At 34.7% G+C, this 21,769-nt stretch overlaps 1 protein-coding gene across 1 annotated transcript in view; it reads left to right on the forward strand.

Annotated features, from left to right (window-relative positions):
* Positions 1 to 618: 618 nt before the first annotated feature.
* The window catches only part of LOC122794802 (1-phosphatidylinositol phosphodiesterase-like), a 60,141-nt gene continuing 38,990 nt past the window's right edge, over positions 619 to 21,769 (forward strand). Inside the window, exon 1 of the mRNA XM_044063416.1 lies at positions 619 to 747. The gene's annotated coding sequence lies outside the window, so the exon portion shown is untranslated. The remainder of the gene's footprint in view (positions 748 to 21,769) is intronic.

The raw sequence follows: 21,769 nt of genomic DNA on the forward strand, positions 1-21,769 counted from the left end.
ACTTTTATACATCATTAAAATTGTAAACCTAAATAAAACTAATATAATTTAGTATAAACTATTTGACAGAGTATGCCATATGTTGTAATTAAGTTTCTCTACAAAAAATGATATAAATGTTAGTAATAAACAATCCTTAGTCAACTACATTTGGCAACATATAAAGGAATATAACTTACTTCTGATAAATGGTGCTAGTCAGGTTTGAGGCAACGCACCACTTGTCTTAAATATTAAAAAGATATGAAAGAATAACAACATTCTTGTCATTATTAATCTTAACATGTGCTCATTTAGGGGATCATGTCAGTTCTGCCATTTTTGAAGCAAACTATCTAGTAGTGTTGATGTTACGGTATGAGACATCATATAAAATAAGTTTGCCCAGAGCATTCTTCCCAAAACTCACACACACACACACACATACACACACACACACACACACACACACACACACACACACACACACACACACACACACACACACACACACACACACAGTCTCAGAAAAAAACACTTCATGCCAAGAAAGCAGAATGATCTGAAAAAAAAAAAAGTTTTGGGGAGGGGTTAAAAGTGAAAACAAAGAAGTGAAGCAGTTCAAGATAAGTGTCTGCATCTGTGCAGAAGAATGTCAAGAGCGTATCAGCTGACCTTTATAACAGGCTGGACACACTAAAAAAAATCATCATTCGAGAAAAGCTGCTCAGGTATCGGAACATCTCAGCGAACTGCTGTTGGATTAAGGTAACCCTACAGGATCAAAATGTTATTTAATTTCTATTGCTTTATTATGCAGGTTTATTCAATTAAAATTTTAATGAATAGTAGTTGGAAGATTGAGTTTCTTTGAAAGAGGGATACCAGTTCAGTTTAAACAAAATTTAGCTTTGAAAAAGAACATTTTGAAGGTATGTTTTTAGGATGGTGCATTGATATTTATGTGCTGCAAGATGCACACTTACTCAGACAAGAATCATAAGATGTAAATGTGCTCTAAGTAACAAGTCCAATAAGGTGCTGTTGCGGTTACTTTTATAGGATTTGCATACTTCATGGTTTTCTGTACAAGGTAGCACTATGACAGGCATATCAGTAGTATCACGTAACTGTACTACAGAAATAAGGTGTTATGGTTTGAAATACAGATACAGATAGGAAGTATCATTTGTTAGTGATAACATCAAGAACAGTACTTCCATTATTGCACTGTCACTCTGGTTTAAAGAAAGGGTCACAAAAAAACTGCCTTAGCAAGCTGAGGGTTAATGCCCAAAAAAGCCCATTTTCTCATACAGCAAAAGATAAAGACACTTCTAATTAAGTGTCTGCATTCATAGAATTTTCTCTCACCGTGACATATAACAAGAAACCATTATATAGAGAGATGATGCATTTCACTCTTAGCTAGGTTGTGTGTTCACCACAGATATAAGCAGGAGGAAATTCATTACTATATACTAATAATGCAGCTCTCAAAAGTTGTATTTGTTTCATGATGTTAAAGACATTCTTTACATGCAAATAAAATCATTGTAGAACTAACTGCAATTGTTTTATTCATGGGAAAGTTTAGAGACTGAGGACCTAGTAATGCTAGGGATTTGTTTCCCACAAACTTTGTGAAATATTTCACAGTGAAAACATCAAAAATTTTGAAAGTGTTACATTTTTCTCTTGCAAACTTAAAGAATGCGTTAGACAGCTAGCAAACACAACAAAAACTTTACTAAGAGTTAAGCCAGTGTTGATAAAAAGTATACACCAGCTGTTTTCCTTCAAGTTAAACTTCTGTTAAGCCTATGTTATAAAAGCTTTTGTTTTAATACACCTTCATTTTTATAAAACATGCTTGGAAAATAATTTAATTTGCTTTATATTCTGCCTTTGTACAGTAGTAAAATTATAAATGATTTTTAAGTATGTTATTGTTTGATATTATGAGGGTTGCACAATCATAATAAATCATGGTTTACATCTTTAAATAGTGCAGACAGAAGCCATATTCTTTCCAAGAAGTCCTAGAGCCTGATGTATGTAAGTAAAATATTATCTCCTTATACAGGCTTAATAATGAATATGAGTATGCCTCTTAACGGTCCAGATTTTTGCAGAATGTCCAGATTTTCTCTCTTATTTTTGGTATGTTCCTCACAGAATGTGTGATTTTCTGACAAATCAGTGAGGATAAAATTCACCAAGGAAAGTAGGCTCACAATGCGTTAATTGTGAGGGCTGAAAAACAAGTGGAGGTCACTAAATAACGACAGACATAGGCATTTCAGATTTCACATCCTTCAAAAAATCCAGGGAAACACAAAATCTGTTATTCTAGCAAGTTTCTAAGTTTTTAAGATCAACGTTTAAAATGTGTCCCTATTTTTTGGCCCTTTATCCCCCTATTATTTTGACCTTGTTTGTATTTCTTGTTCTACAAAGTTGAGAGGTATGAATATCAGAAGGGGACATTAAAAAGGCAAGCATTACAGAGAGATGTAAAAGCAGAGCTGCGCGTGTAAAGGTGTGTAATCATAAAAACAAAAAGAAAATATCGACTAGAAAAAATGCTCAGATTGTCTAAAGATCACTGATGGAAGCCACTGCTGAAAATTGCAATTGCTTAAATGATCAGTGTGGAACAGTTCTTATTACATTGCTGAAGCACAAAAGGTTAAGGCAAGATCAGTCTGCAAAGTTAGGTAATATGGCTGTAAATCTGCAAAGTTAGGTAGTATGGCTATCTACAGTTAGGTGGTATGGCTGTAAATCTGCAAGGTTAGGTAATATGGGTGTAAATCTGCAAAGTTAGGTGATGTGACTGTAAATCTGCAAAGTTAAGTAATATGGGTGTAAATCTGCAAAGTTAGGTGATATGACTGTAAATCTACAAAGTTAGGTGATATGGTTGTAAATCTGCAAAGTTAGGTAATATGGCTGTAAATCTGCAAAGTTAGGTGATATGGCTGTAAATCTGAAAAGTTAGGTAATATGGCTATAAATATGCAAAGTTAGGTGATATGGCTATAAATCTACAAAGTTAGGTAATATGGCTGTAAATCTGCAAAGTTAGGTGATATGGCTGCAAATCTGCAAAGTTTAGCACAAGACTGGCATTAACAATGCTTAGAGAGGTGCTTAACAACTGTTAAGCACCTCTCTGAGTATTGTTAAGGTCAGATCAGCACTACAACTGACAATATTGACCAAAAAACAGCTGCAGCAGGACATGAGAGAGCTTAATTTCAACTCCTGTTTCTGCCTGCTGTCTGTGACGTACACAAAGCATTTTGAATTAAACTGCTTCCCTTAGACAGGGAATATATATAGACATCAACACCCCCCCCCCACCACACACACACACACACACACTGCTTTCCTGGTTTTCAAAACCAGAAAAACACATAGCATTTTTTTATCTTGATTTTGCTTAATTTGTAGTGCTTGAAGAAGCTAAATCTCTATGCACTACAAAGAATTATGAGTGGGTCAATGATCATAACTGCTTTATTATATGTTCTCAACATGGATGATAAGATTCACTTCACTTGCAAGATGAATTTATTGGTGCCCATGTTATGAAACACATAATAAGGCAGTTAATATCTCAGACCCACTCATAATCCTCTATATTCTTTTTTTCAGTTCTGGAATTCAATAACTGCCCTTCATTTACTACATCAACACCGGAGCATGTAAGTCTATTGCTAGCTATTTCTATGAATGCTAATAGACTAAGGCAACTTCTATAAACAGCGGAGTGCCCTCTTTTCTCCAGTGTTGTGCAACATTGAACTAGACACAAGGTGCAGGGTTTTATTCTTGCATGGTTTAATTTGCTAGCTTAAAATGGCCCAAAAGTTCAGTTAACCTAGTACTAATGTATGAACCTATATATATATATATATATATATATATATATATATATATATATATATATACATATATACATAGATATGTGTGTGTGTTTGAGGTGGTGTTTATCCTCTGCAAAAAAAATAAAAAATACCTCCAAGGTAGGTTGAATGTTGGTTTGGCATTTTTTTCAACCAATTTATTTTCATTAAAAGTGAATTTGACAAATTCACATGATTCTCATCAATATTTCCGAGGAGTTATACTGAAACTCATCACACAGCTAGTTTATAGCACATGGTGGCCTGTTTACAAAAATGTTGGGAATATTGCTTGCATCTGGTATAAAAAGAATCATCTATGAATATATTTCTGAGGTTAGACTCGTTCATGCTGAGTGCTACTGCAGAAGGTTGAGAGACTGAATTTGCTGTCTAATGTACAAAGCACATAATTTTACTTAGCTGTTAATACCCACATCTACCAACCACATTCCTTTCACATGAAAGCCAAGATTGCAAACTTTCCATGTATTGTAAAATTGCAAAGAATCAAGAAAAAAATTCTGTTTGTTAGAAATGCTGTTACACTTGGTTATTAGGAGTCACCCAGCCATCTGAAATGATGATTCTTGTCCCTCATTTTATGCCTCTTGTTTAATGCTTATCACAGTAAATGTTATGCCTAGCTCTCCACAATAAGTCACGATAAGCAGAATACTGGAACTGTGTAATGAGCTTAATGTAGGAGATCCAGTTTATACAGAATCCTGCCATCAAAATAGATGCAGGGTGCCCAAGAGAAACAAGTAGTACTGCAGGTTAACACGGTCCTGTCCTGCTTACTGGTAAGCACTTATGTATAAGTGGGTGGACTAACAGCTCTGACACCTAGAAATGAGTGAGGAAGACCTGAAAGAACTACAAACTGCACTACTGAAAACCATTAACTCCTTAGAGAAAAATGTTATTTCCCGGAGTACTCTTCAGGAATTCACATCATGTTATTACAGGCTCCCCGTATTCTCTGTCTGACACACACACACACACACACACACACACACACACACACACACACACACACACACACACACACACACATTAGTGCACATGGCTGTGCTTACACTACATACCTAATACCTGCTCCTTAGCTGTCAGAATGTCCCCGATGTCTCCATCATTTTTCCTCCTCTGCATGGGTGACTAAAGTCAGTTAATCATGTCAGACATAGTTTCACATTTCTTATTGAGCAGAAAGTTTGCTGCAACTTTAGGTCTGTTGCTCTAATAACTTTTTTAGTGATTCAGTCACATTTCAAAAATTCTCCCTGATTTCAGATAGTGTTCCACCTGACTTTGTCCTGAAGACTCCCTGCCCCATGCAGAGACACATCTCCATCCCTCTCAAATGCCTCTGATTTACAGGACACTCCTACTGTTTCCTAGTGATATACTCTGCCCGTCTTCTTCATTGCTACTGAAATTTTGCAGTCCTAATTAACAAGATCCTTATTATATTGTACAAGAATCGTCACAACATAAACATATTAATTACATCAGTGGGTTAGTGCTACTAATTGCTGTGGCAAGGATAGAGGGTTCAAAGACTCACCCTCCTCATTTGTACTTATTTAGTTATTTTTTTTTGTACATTTTATTTCTTGTGTAAATACTATTCATGTTGCCTAATGAAGCAGAAGACTAATATTTTCTCTGGGAGGTGTGAGGGTGCAGAGTTTGAAAACTGCACCTGAAAGTCACTCAGACAAAAAAAGCTATTGAAAGGGCAAAAGGGGTAACTGCCATGGGTACAATGTGTTGGGGGGGGCACAACTGGTCAACCCTTATTGCTCCTTAATGCATACCAGCTTTTGAAAGCCAGTATTACACTTGCAGTCAAATCTGAGTGTTGTAGTGTTTCATATGTGACCCTAAAAGTAGCAAGTTTGCTAAAGTTTAAAAGTATATATCCATGTACTTTTTAATCTGAAACCTGTGTGCTGTAGTCCTTAGTGCAGAGTATAAACTGTAGTAACTCCTTGCTACATTTATAGTAAGCAGGTGTGTGTGTGTGTGTGTGTGTGTGTGTGTGTGTGTGTGTGTGTGTGTGTGTGTGTGTGTGTATGTTTTGTGTATCTGGCCACCAGTTGTTAACATGATTAACAGATCACAGCTTATACTTAACCCCAACAAACCAAGCTAATGATCTTTCATTCCAGCTGACCCTCTAATCTCCCACTCAACATCCATATCACTGCTAGCAATAATACAAAAATTGCACCTGACTTACAAACAAAATTATTAGTCATAATAGATATGAGTTTTGACATTTATACAGCTCAAACTATTAAAAAAACACACACAAAAAAATGGGACCTCCATACCGAGACAAAAAAATTCTTACCCCTATCACCAGAGTAGCAGTAGCCAGAATCAACCTTTTATCAGCTCTACTCTAAACATTGCCCATACTGACTAATATCAAAAGATCAAACAAATTAGAAGCATGCTATAATAAAAATTGTTACATTTGCTACAGACTCTTCATATAAGAGTCATCACTGTCATGCTTTAAAAAGACTTTTCTGGTTACAGCTACCCCACCTCCTTACATGCACCCAGTTAACCATAGCCCATAAACTACTCTACCAGTCTGAGAATATACCAACTCTTATAAACATTATTCACCCCCCTATTCTTGCAATCGTACTCTTCGTTCATCAAATAAATCACTGCTTCAGGTTACTAAATCTAATAATACTTCCGGTGATTCCTTATATTCATCTCTGGTCACTAAAGCCTGGAATGCACTTCCCACTACAATTATATATAACCTCAAAACCAACCAATTTAAACAACTACTCAAAGCCCATGTAACCAACTCATGGCAGTGCTCTTGTAGTACTCCAGGCTGATGAGGCCATCTACCTGGTCTCCTATTTCTCTCTGTAAAATTAGCTCATAGGTTCATAGCTATAATATGACCTTCATCGAGCCTCCAAAGTTCATAATATGTCATGACTCTAAGTCTGCAAGACATCAAATTATTAGTCCTCATTAATAGGATCTGAATGTGTGAGCATGAATCATGTGTAACTTCTTGAAACTTGACCATTGGTATATGTAGAAATGTACAAGTTTTGTAAACCTGACTGCAGAGGTATTCAGTTAATTTCTTTCTATGTGGAGCTTTTCTCCTTGGGCCTCAGCTGTAAATGGGCTAAGACCCAGTCAGACATTCCCTGTAAACAAATGTAAAATAAATAAATAAAATGGAACTAAACATCTCCAACAAGGAGTAGAATATACACATATACTGTGTACTGAAAATGGTCTCAAGTTAAATGCGAAAATGTGCAGTGAAGTTGGATTTGGTAAAAAAGCTCTTCCTGCCTCATCTGCTTTAAAGGTAGCGTTCCAAACTTTTCCACTGCCTCATTTGTTTTTCTGTGTTGTTAAGTCACACAAGCCTATTGTTTACATTCAGGAAGCTTTTCCACTCAGGGCTCAGATGTCACAAGATTGGGGGATTGTCGCTTGCATTACAGGAAAATCTAACACCATCCTCTGTGTCCTCCTTTTATTTACAGTCCCCTGCTGATAGGTAAATTTCCTCACTTTGCTTTGAAGTTTAGCATTTTCTTTTTCAGTACCTTGTTCCAGTTTGCATGTAGAAGTATTTGGGTATTTTTGGTTATTTCATATTTTTTTCCAACATTACCATACCATCAAAAAATACACACACCAAAAACTGGGAATGTTATATAGGCACAAAACTTTCATTAACCAAATCACTAAAAGAACACTAGCAACCACATACCTCCTACCCTCCTTACTATATGGTACCTCTGTACTAACCAACCTCCAAATCACAGTAACAAATAAACTGGAATCCTGTTATAATAATAAAACTGCCAAATTTGCAGCAGGCCTGCCATTCCAAAAACATCATTGTTTTGTTCTTACTTTCCTTAATTGGCTGAATCTATCCAAACAACTCATCTACCAGCAAGTAACCATGGCCCATAAAATAATCTGTAATTTAGAAAACTGCCCTTCCATAAATTGTGTAATTCAAATCTATACTCCCAACTGAGCCCTGAAGATAAACAATTATTAACTCTATATAAGCCAAATAAAACTGCAGGACAATTTCTTTATTACTACTCAATTACCATGTTATGGAATACACCACTACTAGATATTAAGTCCACACAGAATCAAATAAAAATTAAATTCAAGTAAAAACAACAATTACTTGAGTCAAGTAACTGTCCCTGAACAGCAAAATAGAAAATTTCAAGGAAAGTTGTTCTAGACAAATGGAGCAGATACAAGAAATATTAAATCAACAAAAACTCAGATTTCAGGGATAGAAGATGTCTTAAATGACTTTGAAGGAAGACTATCTGAAGATGAACATAATTTGGAATTTTTACTGAAGCAAAACACTTTGCTATTAGAAAAGATATATTGATCTAGAGAATAGATCCTGCAGAAACACCATTAGAATTTCTGGATTACCTGAAGGCATTGAAAATGACAACATGACATTTTTTAACATCTTGGCTTCCTAAAGCCTTTGCTCGCTCAGAAGCTATGCCATTTGGCATTGAGAGAGTGCATAGGTCTTTATCTGCTGCAGTTTCCTCCTTAAAGAAGTCAAATACAAGATCTACTATTGTAAGATTTTTTTTCTACACAAGATAAAAATCTAATCATAAGGACAGCTTGGACAAAGTCTCTCATAAAAATTCAGGACCAAACAATAAGGTTTGATAATGAATTTTCATCTGGGGTGATGTCTAAAAGAAAATGCTTTCTACCTTTAATAAAAAACTCAAAAAATGTCAGATCAAACTTCACCTACTTTTCCCAGATAGACTGAAAATATTTCTTCCAGATGAAACAAAAACCTTTGGCACCTAGACAATGCCATATTATTTTTAAAACTAGAAGGTGTACTGGATAAGGCAGAGGATATGGAATGGAGTAAAGCAGAGTAAAATAACTGGAAAGTCAATGAAAAAAAGAAGAAATTAAAAGAAAAATAACTTGTTTTCTTCATTTTAACTATTAGTCTTACAACTGATATTGTCTGCCATTTAACACAGTTCATCAGTCCTATATTATACAAATCAAAGTAGAATCTCAGTTTAAACATTGATTAACATCATACATAAAGGTACTTCTTTTATTTAATTTTTATGTTCACAAGTTTATGTGTGTAATAGTGCACACATCTGTATATAGCCAGATATGGGCATATGAGAGTATATAAAAATCTGCATTGTCTCCTTTTTTTTTCACATATAGTTATATATAATCTTATATCTTCTTGTGTTTAATTGGAAAAGTTAGTTTGTTCTAATGTTCCTTTATAAGCATTCACTAACTGGCAGTGATATGGTCGTGTTTTTAAAATGTTGAATGGTGCAGTTTCTCTTTGAGCATCTCTGGAAAATATTATTTTTGATTAGGAATATACTTGTGTTGTTTTGTGACTGGTCTATCTTTACTGAGGAGCTGAGTGTGACAAACTCTTGATAAATCAGGTTTTTACTGTTTTTATTATATTTTGATTATATAGGTTTGTCTGGTTGTGTCTGAGGTCAATTAGGTTTGGGCACTGGGAATTGGTGGTTTTCCGTGGTGCAGGGATGGTCCTGGGCAATGGTGTGTTGTGATGTGTGCATTTTACTTTGGCTTGCATCTTCATTTTGTTTTTTTAATTTGGGTTGCTGTTCAGTCCTCAACAATGAATTGGTGAGAGGAGAGAGTGAGCAAATTAAATGTTGCTCTTACCATAAAGTACTTTTCAAAGATTTTGTTTCCACCACAGTCAAGAGGATAGAAGCTTTTATTTCATTAAGTTAATGCCTCTGCTGCTGTTTACATGATGATGGCTGCATTGATGTGACCCTTGAGCTGGAAACATTCTTGTTTGCCTTAGTTATGGCAACAAGGTTTGATTACAGTTAAAACTAACTTGTTTCACTTATCTGGCTACATTATTTTACTGACCATAACTATTTAAGTTAAATACAACTTAATAAAAACAAAACTGTGTCATCGTTTTAAGCATGGATAAGTTAATATAGGTCGTATCGCATTAACGAATAAAATGGCTCCATAAGACAGCACAAATGTACAGTTAACTTCAATGAACTATAGCAAGGTAAGGAACTACCATTTCTTTATTAATATTGTGATAATTTATTAAAGAGTTAGTTCGGATTGTACTTTTGATGGTAAATGATACACAATTAGACATTTATTTGCTGACTGTGTTTTAGGTGTTTCAGAGTTAAACAGAAGTTAATTTTCCTGAAGCTATCATTGGACAGCTTTATATACTTCTTTATAGCATCTGTAACTTCTTGGTAAGTCACTGAAACTCTTAAAGGTTGCATTTTTGAAGAGGTGGGCTTTCACAAACTGCACTGGGAGCATGATGTAGTAACTGGCAGTAATATCTGTGCCCTATTAGATATGGCTATCACACTGTCACTTTCCTCAGCCACTTTTATTTTATTAGCTAATGATGATATGTTGCCAGGCATTTTCATTTTCATGACAATGTTTGCAAGTTGAATGAGTGACATGTCTAATCAATTGTGAGTCAAAGTAAGAGACATTAAAACACTGCTGACACCATATTAAGAAACTAGTAGGAAGAAAATAAACATGATGTAGATATATTACCTTTACAGAGCACTTCTTTAAACATAACTGTGCTTATTTTATTCTCAGATTAATCAATGATTTGACCATCATTTTTGAGAGGGAGGGCATGGTACAGCTCTGAGTTAGAACAAGACTGAATTCTTGAAGGCATCCTGTCCTACATACTGCAGCTTTTCATATTGCAACAAGGTTGAGATAGGTTTAAGAAGTAAGTGTGAATAATATTCAGTTGATATTATTTGTGCAAAATATGTAAAGTTAAAAATTACAACCTCTGTTGTTATTTTTAGCAGGATCTAATATTCCCGTCTCTAACCTCCAAGTCCACTGCATTACCTTTTTTCAAAAATGTAGAGCAATAAAGACAGTATATGCATTTATGTTAGCTTTATTGGAGCAACACATTGCCATTTATATTATAAGTTTTCATGGTCAGATAAGGAGTGGCCTTTGTAAAGGCATGTGTTGCAATGTATCTTGCATTCTAGATAAGACCTTAAACTGTTCAGACCACAGGACAAGAGGAACTCTACTTTGTACTTTGTATGAGAACATCTGTTTGCTGATGTTTGCAGAAAAAATATGTTTTCATCCTGTACTGGTATTGTCTTTTCTTGTGCAAATGCTGACTTTATAAAAACACCATTCAAACTTCCTTGCTTAACAATGTCATATGATAGAAACACGCACAGATTGTTTTCCTGTTGCCTACTCTTCACAAAAGCAGGTTAACTTTCTTACTGGCAATGTGAAATGCACACATCCTGTTTTACTGCATTCTTATCTAGTCTGTAAGAGATCAGCTTTCTTGGTGACAATGTGAAATGCACACATCCTGTTTTTTTACATTCTTATCTAGTCTGTAAGAGATCAGCTTTCTTGGTGACAGTGTGAAATGCACACATCCTGTTTTTTACAATTTTGCTGAGTCTGTAAGGAAACATGTCCATTAAGCAGATTCCTTATTTTTCATGCCACAGTCATTTTAGTATAGATGCTAATCACATATTGCTAAACTCTATTTTGACATGTAAGCAAGCTTTATTTTATACCTTATTTATGTTACATATTTGTAACAGAATTACTTTCAACCTTTATTCACTGTTAAATATACTCTAACAGAAATAAATGATAGATCTTACAAACACTATACATTACTTATTGTTTCAGTGTACAAACCTGGTCATATTGAGTGTTTGCCTTTTATTATATGATCCAGCATATTTAAGAGGTGTGATTAAGTTTATTGAAATTTTGCATCAAGACAATTGTCCAGTCAGATATTTTATCTCTGAAAAGACTAAGTATTGCACTCTTTAGGCAACTTATAAAACTTATAACAAAAGACATATATGAAGAAAATACCTATATTTTTTTCACTGAACAAGCAATTATTGCAAATCTAATGTTTAGTAGGTCCATACCCAAATATCAAACCACAGTCTAACAAACAATAATAACAAAGGTTACGGAGTTGAACACAAATTCTGATGGCAACAATGAATAATAAGTCTATATTAAATATCAGAATTGCTACTACTACTGAAATTGAAGAAGCAAGGTTGTCACTTGTGCTGGCAGATGGATGAGGTGAAGTGCTTTTTTAAGGGTTACACAGTTATTGATGGTGTCAAAGGACAATCATTCATTGATGTGTTGTTAATAATAATACCAGAGATCTGTTTTTTAACACTTCAATGCATTGATGATACTTGTGTAATAAGAGCTTAGCAACTGACATTATTCTCATACAGTATTTCTTTATATACAAAAGTTGAAAATATTTGAAAAGCTTGAGCTACAAAAACCAATTCAAACTGATTAATGCTACATTGGCAGTCATATTAACAAAAGTAACCTATATTCAAGATAAACTGACAAAAACAAATATTACTTGCTTTAATGTTATGGCTGTCTCAACCAATTACAGATATATGAGTTGCTGGTTAAATTACTTTGTTCATATGCTCAATTCATATAGATCTTGCTATGATAATATAACTTGTTAGGTTTCAAGAGTTCTATGAAAGAGATGGAAGGAAATGCATGGATGGAATCACCATCTAAGCAGAGAGTTTTAGACTCCATATGGGGTGGGAAAGTTTTTGTAATAATATGTTTACAGTTGACAAGAGTTAGTTCAATGTTCAGGGTGTCTGTAAAAATCTTTCATATAATCTTTTCATCTATAACTTTAGTCAATAATTACCATAACCATTTATGATTTTTAAATATATAGAGGAGTGATTATACAATTTAAATTCTATGGAAAGTATGTTTAAACTCATTGACTTAACTTTGTGACTTGTTTAAACTGTATATCATTAAATATTAATGGTCTAAATAATAGCTGTAGGAGAGGGAATCTATTTAGATGCTTAAGAATGTTTAATTCTCAGATTATTTTTTTTTACACGATACCCACTTATTGCATTTTGATATTGATAGACTCAACCCCAAAATGTATACTGTGCTATCTAGCTCACACAAGAGGTGTAACAATATTATGGAAAACAACTGCTCCAGTACCTAGAATAATCAATATCTATAAAGATGATAATGGCCTAATGTGTTCAGTTACACTAGAAATTAATAAAAACTATTACACACTGGGATAGGAGTAAGAAGTGTAAAGAAACAAATGGAACAAATCAGAATTTATTTAAAAGGCAAGTCTTATAGTAGCAGGAGATTTCAATTGTATAAAAAAAGATGAAGATTCTAATTCCACAAAACAAAAAAGAAAACTTTCTGCTACTGCTAAACAGCTTAAAACATGTATTAATTTAATGCAAGTCAGGGACATACAAGAATATTCAGATCCAGGTTCACTTTTTTCCACACACTACTCTCACAGGCATGGGACACAAGTGAGAATTGATAGGATATATATATATATATATATATATATATATATATATATATATATATATATATAGATATATATACACACATATATATATGTATATATATATATATATATATATATATATACACACATATATATATATGTATATATATATATATATATATATATATATATATATATATATATATATATATATATCCACCGACCTAAAAAATAGTTTAGATAGATTAAGGACTGTAACATGTCTGCTTTCTGATCATAATGCAATAAGCTTCCAACTCACACTAAAACAAAACTTTAAAAATCCTATAAGATGTATACCTGCATATATAACTAATTTAAAAGAGTTTAAGGCATTTCTCAAAAAGAAATTGAAATCTATTTAATTTCTAGCAACACTCAAGACACATATTTATATGGCAGAAGATTATCTTGGTATACTTCTAAGAAAAAAACAATGGGATAAATATTTGATAGACTTACAAGAGCCAATAGATAAGCTACAACTCAATGGTCAAAATACAAATGTAGATAAGTTAAAACAGTTAAATGAATTGAAAAGTAAGCACTTAGAAATCTGGAGAGAATAAGAATCATAAATCATACAATTAATCCAAAGTATATGCATACATTAGCTATGAGAACTAAAATATATATAAATCTAATCATATCAAAGAAATATATTCACCTTCCAAAAGCAAGAGAGTTTCAGATTTAGAAGATATACTAAAATAATTTAGAGACTATTTTACTAGAATAAATGGAAATAACACATTAGTAGACCCCAATGAAAAAATAAAAAAGTCTTAAAGAAATATACTAAGAAAAACCTACATATAGATCAAACTAACTTTATAGATAAGCCTATTTCAATTTCTGAATTAAAGACACATATTAAAAAGTTAAAAATAAATAAAGCTCCTGGTAATGATGGTATTATCCATGAATTTTATAAATTAATGTCAAAAGAGCCTTTAAATATATTACTTAAAGTTTTAAATATGGTTAAGAACTTAGAAGCCATTCCCTCTCCTGGAGTTATTTTCTCGTCACCTCAATATTAAAAACAGATAAAGATCTAATAAAATGCCTGTCATATAGACCAATTTCTTTGTTGAATGCTGATTATAAATTATTTATGTCTATACATATAGACAGATTAAAACAATTTCTTCCCCAATTGACAGTGATCAAACAGGTTTTATATTAAATAGAAATGTATATGATAATATTAAAAGAATAATGTCTCTGATTGATCTTCCCAATAAAACAAAAGAAAGCTAACAGTAGCAAGGCTTGATATTAATTGCACTTTCAATTCAGTAAATTGGAAGTATTTTTCATTAGTACTAGAAGGAAGTATTTTTTCTCATAAATGTATACAGCTCATTAACCTTTTCTATATCAACTCCCACTCATATATTAAAATAGGTCTGTTTACTCCAGAACCAATAAAAATTGCAAAAGGCACTAAACAAGGATGCTCTCTCTCACCTTTACTGTTTACTTTAGTTATTGAACCATTTACTAACCTTATAAGATCACATTCTGACATTAAATGAGTTTCAAGAAGCAAAGATTTAATAGTCAAAATTCAGTTATTTGCTGATGACATTCCATTGACCTAACTTTTTTACCCTAATAGGAGATTTTCAAAGAAAATTAGGACTTACTTTTAATAAAAATAAGACAAAAATTCTACCTATAAACTATGGTAATAAAGATATATGAGAAGAATTTATTAAATATCTAGTTCAAGAATAACAGTTACAGTATTTAGGGATAGTTATTGCAGAAAACATTAAAAATATAATAAATATCAATTATGAGACTAGCCTGCAAAATATAGAAATACTTATAAATAATTGGAATAAATACTTCTTTACTGTGGATGAGAGGCTGTCTATTATTAACATGATTATTCTCCCAGACATTCTATGCATAGTGCAATCACTAGCTGTACCTCCGCCTAAAAACATTATAAAGAAATTCAACTCTTTAATTAAAATTCTTAAGGTTTCCTAATAAACCTAGAATAGCACTAAATAATCATATTAGAGATTGGGTAAATGGAGGTATTGGTTTACCAGACTTAGAACTATATTCGATTGCTTCTATCACCAAAACAATAATTTTATGGTCAAATTCCTATTACACTGCCAATTGGAAATATATATTTGGACATTTTTTAACCCAATCAACTTTTTGGGACATCCAAATAAATTGGTTATTAAAAGAGGAATTTATAAATAATTCCAATTTCAATGTTAACTCAGACATTATTAATTTAACAATACGTACTCTGAGAACTTTTTTCCTCAAAAATCCAACATATAAAGCATGGTTGTTTCCAGTGGCGGCTGGTGACTTCAAATCAAAGGGGGGCTGCAGGAGACAGCTGAATGAGTGGGGTCAATGAGAAGGGGTGCGGCCAACTAGAAAGGGGAGGAGCTATGCTCAAAACCATAAAAACTAAATATACTGCCCTGGGTGCCAAACCATCATTATGAGAGTCCAATCAAGACAAAATGAAGTGTAGAAGAATAAAAATATTTCAATGCACTGGCTGCATGACAGCTTAATATCTAGATGGAAACAAAAAAGGTTGTGAGGCATGAAAAAAATAAATTACTTTTTTTTTAAATACATTAATGGAATGCCAGTCAAAATCAAGTATAAGAAAAACAAGCAGCACTCAACTCAAACCACTTCTTGCACTGCAGTTCTAATTAGAATTTATATTCAGCTTTATTAAAGTACCAAGTAACATGCTGAAAGTAGAAATCTCTGATGTCCCCACTTATAAAAATGTTCCTTATCCAAAAAAAGACCTGCTGCCTGACATCTACTTGTTTCATGGGGAAAACATGATCAAAGTAAAAAATGAAAAGCAAACAAGAAATAAGCTCAAGATACATTGCTTAAAAGGATTACTGTACAGGTTATGGACCACGCGATTTGCATTCGGTTTACGAGTAAAGTCTGCAGAGATGACTGGAAGTCTCCAAGTGTAATGAGACTCTTAAAATAATGTAATCCTGTCCTTTATTACAAATACTGGCATATGCATTTCAATACCCAAGGCTTATAAATTATCTAGTTAAGTATTCTCTACATGGCAACAGAAAGACTTTGAATGTTAGCAATTCTTTAACAGTATGCTTATTAAAGCTTACTTGAATCTTGCAATCTCAGCCAAGCTTTCCTGATGGCCATTAAAGTATTGCTAGTTAAACACAGAGCAACAGGCACTTTGAGTAATAAGCATAAATCAACAGTACAAAAAATATAACAGAAACTAGATCATTCTGTAAAAATCAAGGACAGATGAAAAGCCACTCTAGTACTTCTGTCTACCTTGGATGGGGGGGATACTCTGCACATTTACACTGCATAACTACTCCTTGCCTTGCTTCGACACATCCAGAGTCACTACATGGGGGAGTGGGGTGCAACAAGTATGTCACAGTTTGAAATGTCTCTAGCTGACTTGTGATGGCCCTGACACATCTGTCATACCTCACAACCTCAGAGCAAGAAATCTGGACAAGGCCATACAAAGAAATGGGACAAAGGCCCAAAAATAAGGACAATTTTTAAAATATTGCTCTTAGAAAGATAATAGAGGTCTTGCATTAGTATGAATTTTCTGAATGGTATGAAATCTGAAACTCAAACGTCTGTCATTATTTTCTATCTTCAGGCTTTAGTGATTTGTCACTAATTTGCCAAAAAAAACACAATTTTATGAAAAATGGACCAAAAATGTGATGTAAAAATATAAAATAGCAACACAAGACAGCTGGGAACCTGTCAAAGAAGGGACACTTTAATATTAACACTGCTAACTTGAGCAGCTGACAAAATAAAAGAATCTACATGCATTTCTGAAATAAAAGTAATATAACAGATTATTACAGTTATTTCTTAATTATAAACCCTCCATGTTTTCTTCCAAAATTGCTATTTTGTGGAGGGATCATTAGGGAAAGAGCAACATTTTGAGCCAAAATCAGGGACAGTTGAGAGGTTTGGCTATGCCTAATTCTATAAAGCAATTTATTTGCATGTACCTCTCAACCTGTTAATGCAATAAATCTGGACAAGGCCAAATATATTGGGGGAACATATAAACAGTACTAAAAATTGCTCTTGTATAAACTGAGACAGTTGATAGAACAGGTCTTACTTTAGCATGCATTTTTCTGAAGGTTATGAAATCTGAAACTCAGTGTGTCATTATTTAGTGACTTAATTCCTAAATGATTTGCCAGAAAACCACAAATGTTATGAGGAACAAACCAAAAATAAGTAGCAAAAATCTCTTCATTCTGCAAAAATCTGGACAGTTAAGAGGTATAGTTCAGCCGGGACTGTCTGAGTTTGCTGCCCTTCCCCTCCTTTCAAAATCATGGTTGAATGGGGCCTCCCCCCTGCAGCTATTCCAATGTACCATGACTTGGCTATTTCACCACATTTACCATAAACACTGTAATGTGCATACTGCTTTACTTCTATGATGATTTGGATTTCATTTAAAAGTTTTATTTTACATTTTACAGCACAAATACTAATAGAAATCTGCTAAAGAATGCAATGCAGTCTCACAATGAAAATAGACTTAGCAATAAAACTTTTCTGCCCTTGAAATTCACATTCATTGAAACAGCATTGAAACCCACATTCAAAGAAAATACATCTCGCCAGTATGAAGGGCAGTCAAAAAAAATTATTTTTTATGCTTTTGCAACTGTTTATCATGCCAATAGCCATATATTTAGCTATGGGCATTCCTACTCCATTGAATACATGCTTTCTTTCGAGCTGTCATGCCTCCGTTTTGTCATTTGCAGAAATGTATTCGGTTAGTAACTGAATACATTTCTGCAGGTTACTCCGTTCCTGCAGGGATGCCTGCCTGCTTCCTAGATCACTAATTCACCTCATTTGCATGCTTTTACCAGCAAATGAGGTAATTAGCATTAAGCCATGTTGTCCGTGCAGGAATAGTGTAGGAGTGCTCGTGCACATCAAAACGGCGCGTTCGTGGATTACAAAGCATCCATTTTCCATACAGGAGCACTTACACTGTTCCCTGCATGGAAAATTCACATTCATGAATCTCGGGGTCTATTTTTAATACTGCTATTGAAATTTTATACACAGGAACAACCACACTAACATGAAATGAAGAATAACTATCTACATCAATTCTTAATGTATACATTACTAAGATTCATTAAACAGCCAAAGAATATAAACCGATCATATAACAGTGAACAGTTTTTCTCTATGAATTTCAGTTTTATTCAGTAATTTTATCCTGTGGTTATTTTGTTTTCATCATAATAGTACATATTACTTTTTGGCATGCAGTAGTGTTAGTATTTATAAATTCTATCAATGAAGGTATAACTTCATTTTCCACTAGCACTGTAATTAAATCTCCTAATGATACCCATATCCTGCAAGATGACTTAAAATGTACTAATCCCTGGTGTCCTGACCATGGACGCAAGATCAGTGCAAACATGTAGTGTTGTATTCTTTGGGGAAACAAAAACATCCCTGCACCTAACACATAAATTACACCCTCCTGGAATCTGAAACCATTAGTAGAGATCCAGAAACATTCCTAAATGATTAACTCACATTTGACTGCCATGTGTCAACTGTTGTTAGGATATCCTTCCACTTAACCCATCTAATTGCTAAGAAAGTTATTGTCTTCTTCTATTACTTCCTAACTAGGCCCATAATAGAAAATAAATCTTTCTTTGGCATGCAGCCATAGGTTCATAGGTTCATACTAGGCTAATTACCACCAGGGTTTTTATAAGCCTTGCCATGCAAACCAACCCAGTTTTGTACCCTATATAGTTGGATATGTTAGCAAGGAGGTAATTAAGGGTTATGTGCGGGGGGATTTTAGTTTGGGATTAATTTAGTTACTATCAACCTCTGTCCATCAGACACATGGAGGCCAGACCAGGAGTGAATATTTCCCATCCAGTGATTGAGGTTTTGTTTGAACTGGGTCAGGGATGGACTCTGCTTCATGTAGATGGGAAGCTTATTGCATAGTGCAGGGGATCCTTTAAGACACATATCAGTCTCTCCAGCATGTTCTTTTCATGTTGAAGGCAAAGCTCACGGCCTTGGATATAGTGTTTTGGGTGTTGTTTTTTTTTTTTGCGGATGTGCAAGAGATTCATTAGAGCTGAATCTGAGGATGCCTTATATGCCAAGCATAAATCTCCACTCAGTAACCTACAGAGATAGGACCTTAAGGCAATCTGTATAGGATGTGGTATTCATGTAACCTGTGAGAGAATGAGAAGAGAGATAAGATCTTAAGGTGATCTGAGTAGAATAGGGTACTCATGTAACCTGTGTGACATTGAGCACAGAGACAGGAAATTAAGGTGTCCTGTGTAGGACAGGGTATTCATGTAACCTCTGTGAATCTCAGTACAGAGATAGAACCTTAAGGTGATCTGTGTAGGAGAGGGTATTCATGTAACCTGTGTGAGACTGAGAACAGAGATAGGACCTTAAGGTGTCCTGTGTAGGACAGGGTGTTCATGTAACCAGTGTGAGACCATGTACAGAGACAGGACCTTAAGGTGTCCTGTGTAGGACAGGGTATTCATGTAACTGGAAAGACCACAGAAATACCTCACAAAGAGGATTACTGGCCTCAAACAAATGCCCTATGCAGACCATCTCAAAAAACTACAGCTTTACTCCATCGCATATCGCCTACTCATATCTCTGTCTAACATGCAAAGCTATGTCAAACCCAGAGCTGTTGGACATGCTCCACTTAAAGAAATCCCAATCCCTCTGAGCTACATGCTCTAGGGACCTTAACCTTGTCACCACAATGAACAGAACATGCTGGAGGGATAGCTTCACGTCCCAGAGACTTCCCATACTCTGGAACAGACTACCTATCTATGTCAAACAGAGCTCCTCATTAGCACTCTTCAAGAAAAATCTTGATGATTGGATGGGAAATGGGAAATTCACCCCGGGGATCACTTCTGTTGCTCTGCTCAACAGGGGCATAGGAAAATAGTTTACTTGGGTGGTGAAAGCCAGGGTCCATTTTTTGGCTAGGCTTGTATGGGCCCTAGGGCCGATAGCCTAGTACCTACCTATGAACCTATGAACCTATGAACCTCTGTGAATCCGAGTACTAGACAGAACCTTAAGGTGATGACATCAGCTCCGTGAAATGGCCTGCCAGCCTGTCGGAATTCAGCTCAAGGGCTCAACAACATAACGTGCGTGCACTAATGGCTTGATGCGAGAGGAATTAACTGGTGTAGCTGCAAGCGTGAATGGTGGTTCCTGGTGAGGCTGTTAACAGGAATGGACTGCAGAGGTATTTATTATGCTACCACAAGGGAATGGACCAATCAGAATGCAGACTGTTCGAGCTGCAGAAATGAAGTGCTTATTGTTTTCATTTTTAATGACATACTTTCTTAGCCCCTTCAGTGTTGTGGCTGCAGAAAGCCTGTAGTCACGTTGCCTTCACACAGATCAGTGACCCAGCTATTTTTCTAGACCTGTTCAGCAATAGTAAATTTCTACAAATAGCAATTTTGTAAGAGAGTAAACCCTGCTTGGATTGTCTGTTTTCCTGCATCTTCTGTAAACTGTGTATTCATTCAGTTTTGGTTATGAGCTGCTTTGTATTCCTTTTATTTCTTGTCCAGTTTAATTGTTTAGCATCATGCATTATTGCCATAAAAAAGGGAGCACGAATAATTATAATGTTAGAAGAGAGTGGCGTGATACTTTACTTAGTGTGAATTTGTGTGTGATGCCGACTCTGTTTTGTCATTGAAAGCTGGCATTCACTTAAAGAACTGTTAACAGCCTCACCAGGAACCACCATTCCTGCTTGCAGCTACACCAGCTATTTCCCTAGTGGCAAACCAGAAATGAACGCACGTTATGTTGTTGAGCCCTTGAGCTCAATTCCGACAGGCTGGCAGGCCATTTCATGGATCTGACATCATCGTGCATGTGATGACGTCAGGTCAAAAAGCTGGAAAAAAATAAAATTAAAAAAGCTGGGAAATTTGGAAATTAAGGAATGCCACTCGGGAATTGTGGCACCCCATTATTTGGACCCTAAAACTCGGTAGAAACTGAGTAATTCAGTATGGTTAGGAGGTATGATCATATCTGCCATGACTTCATCAGACCCTGCTGCATTTCCTGACTTCATTTTCCTTAGTGATGTACTTTCTTCTTCTAAGGTGGACTGCTCTTCTTCTTTTACGGGATGTGTCTGGGGCAGTGCAGCTTCTGTGGAGTTTTCTTCATTCAGAAGTTACTAGACGTA

Source organism: Protopterus annectens, chromosome 2.part1, assembly GCF_019279795.1.
Source record: "Protopterus annectens isolate FY-2018-M chromosome 2.part1, PAN1.0, whole genome shotgun sequence".
NCBI lineage: Eukaryota > Metazoa > Chordata > Ceratodontiformes > Protopteridae > Protopterus > Protopterus annectens.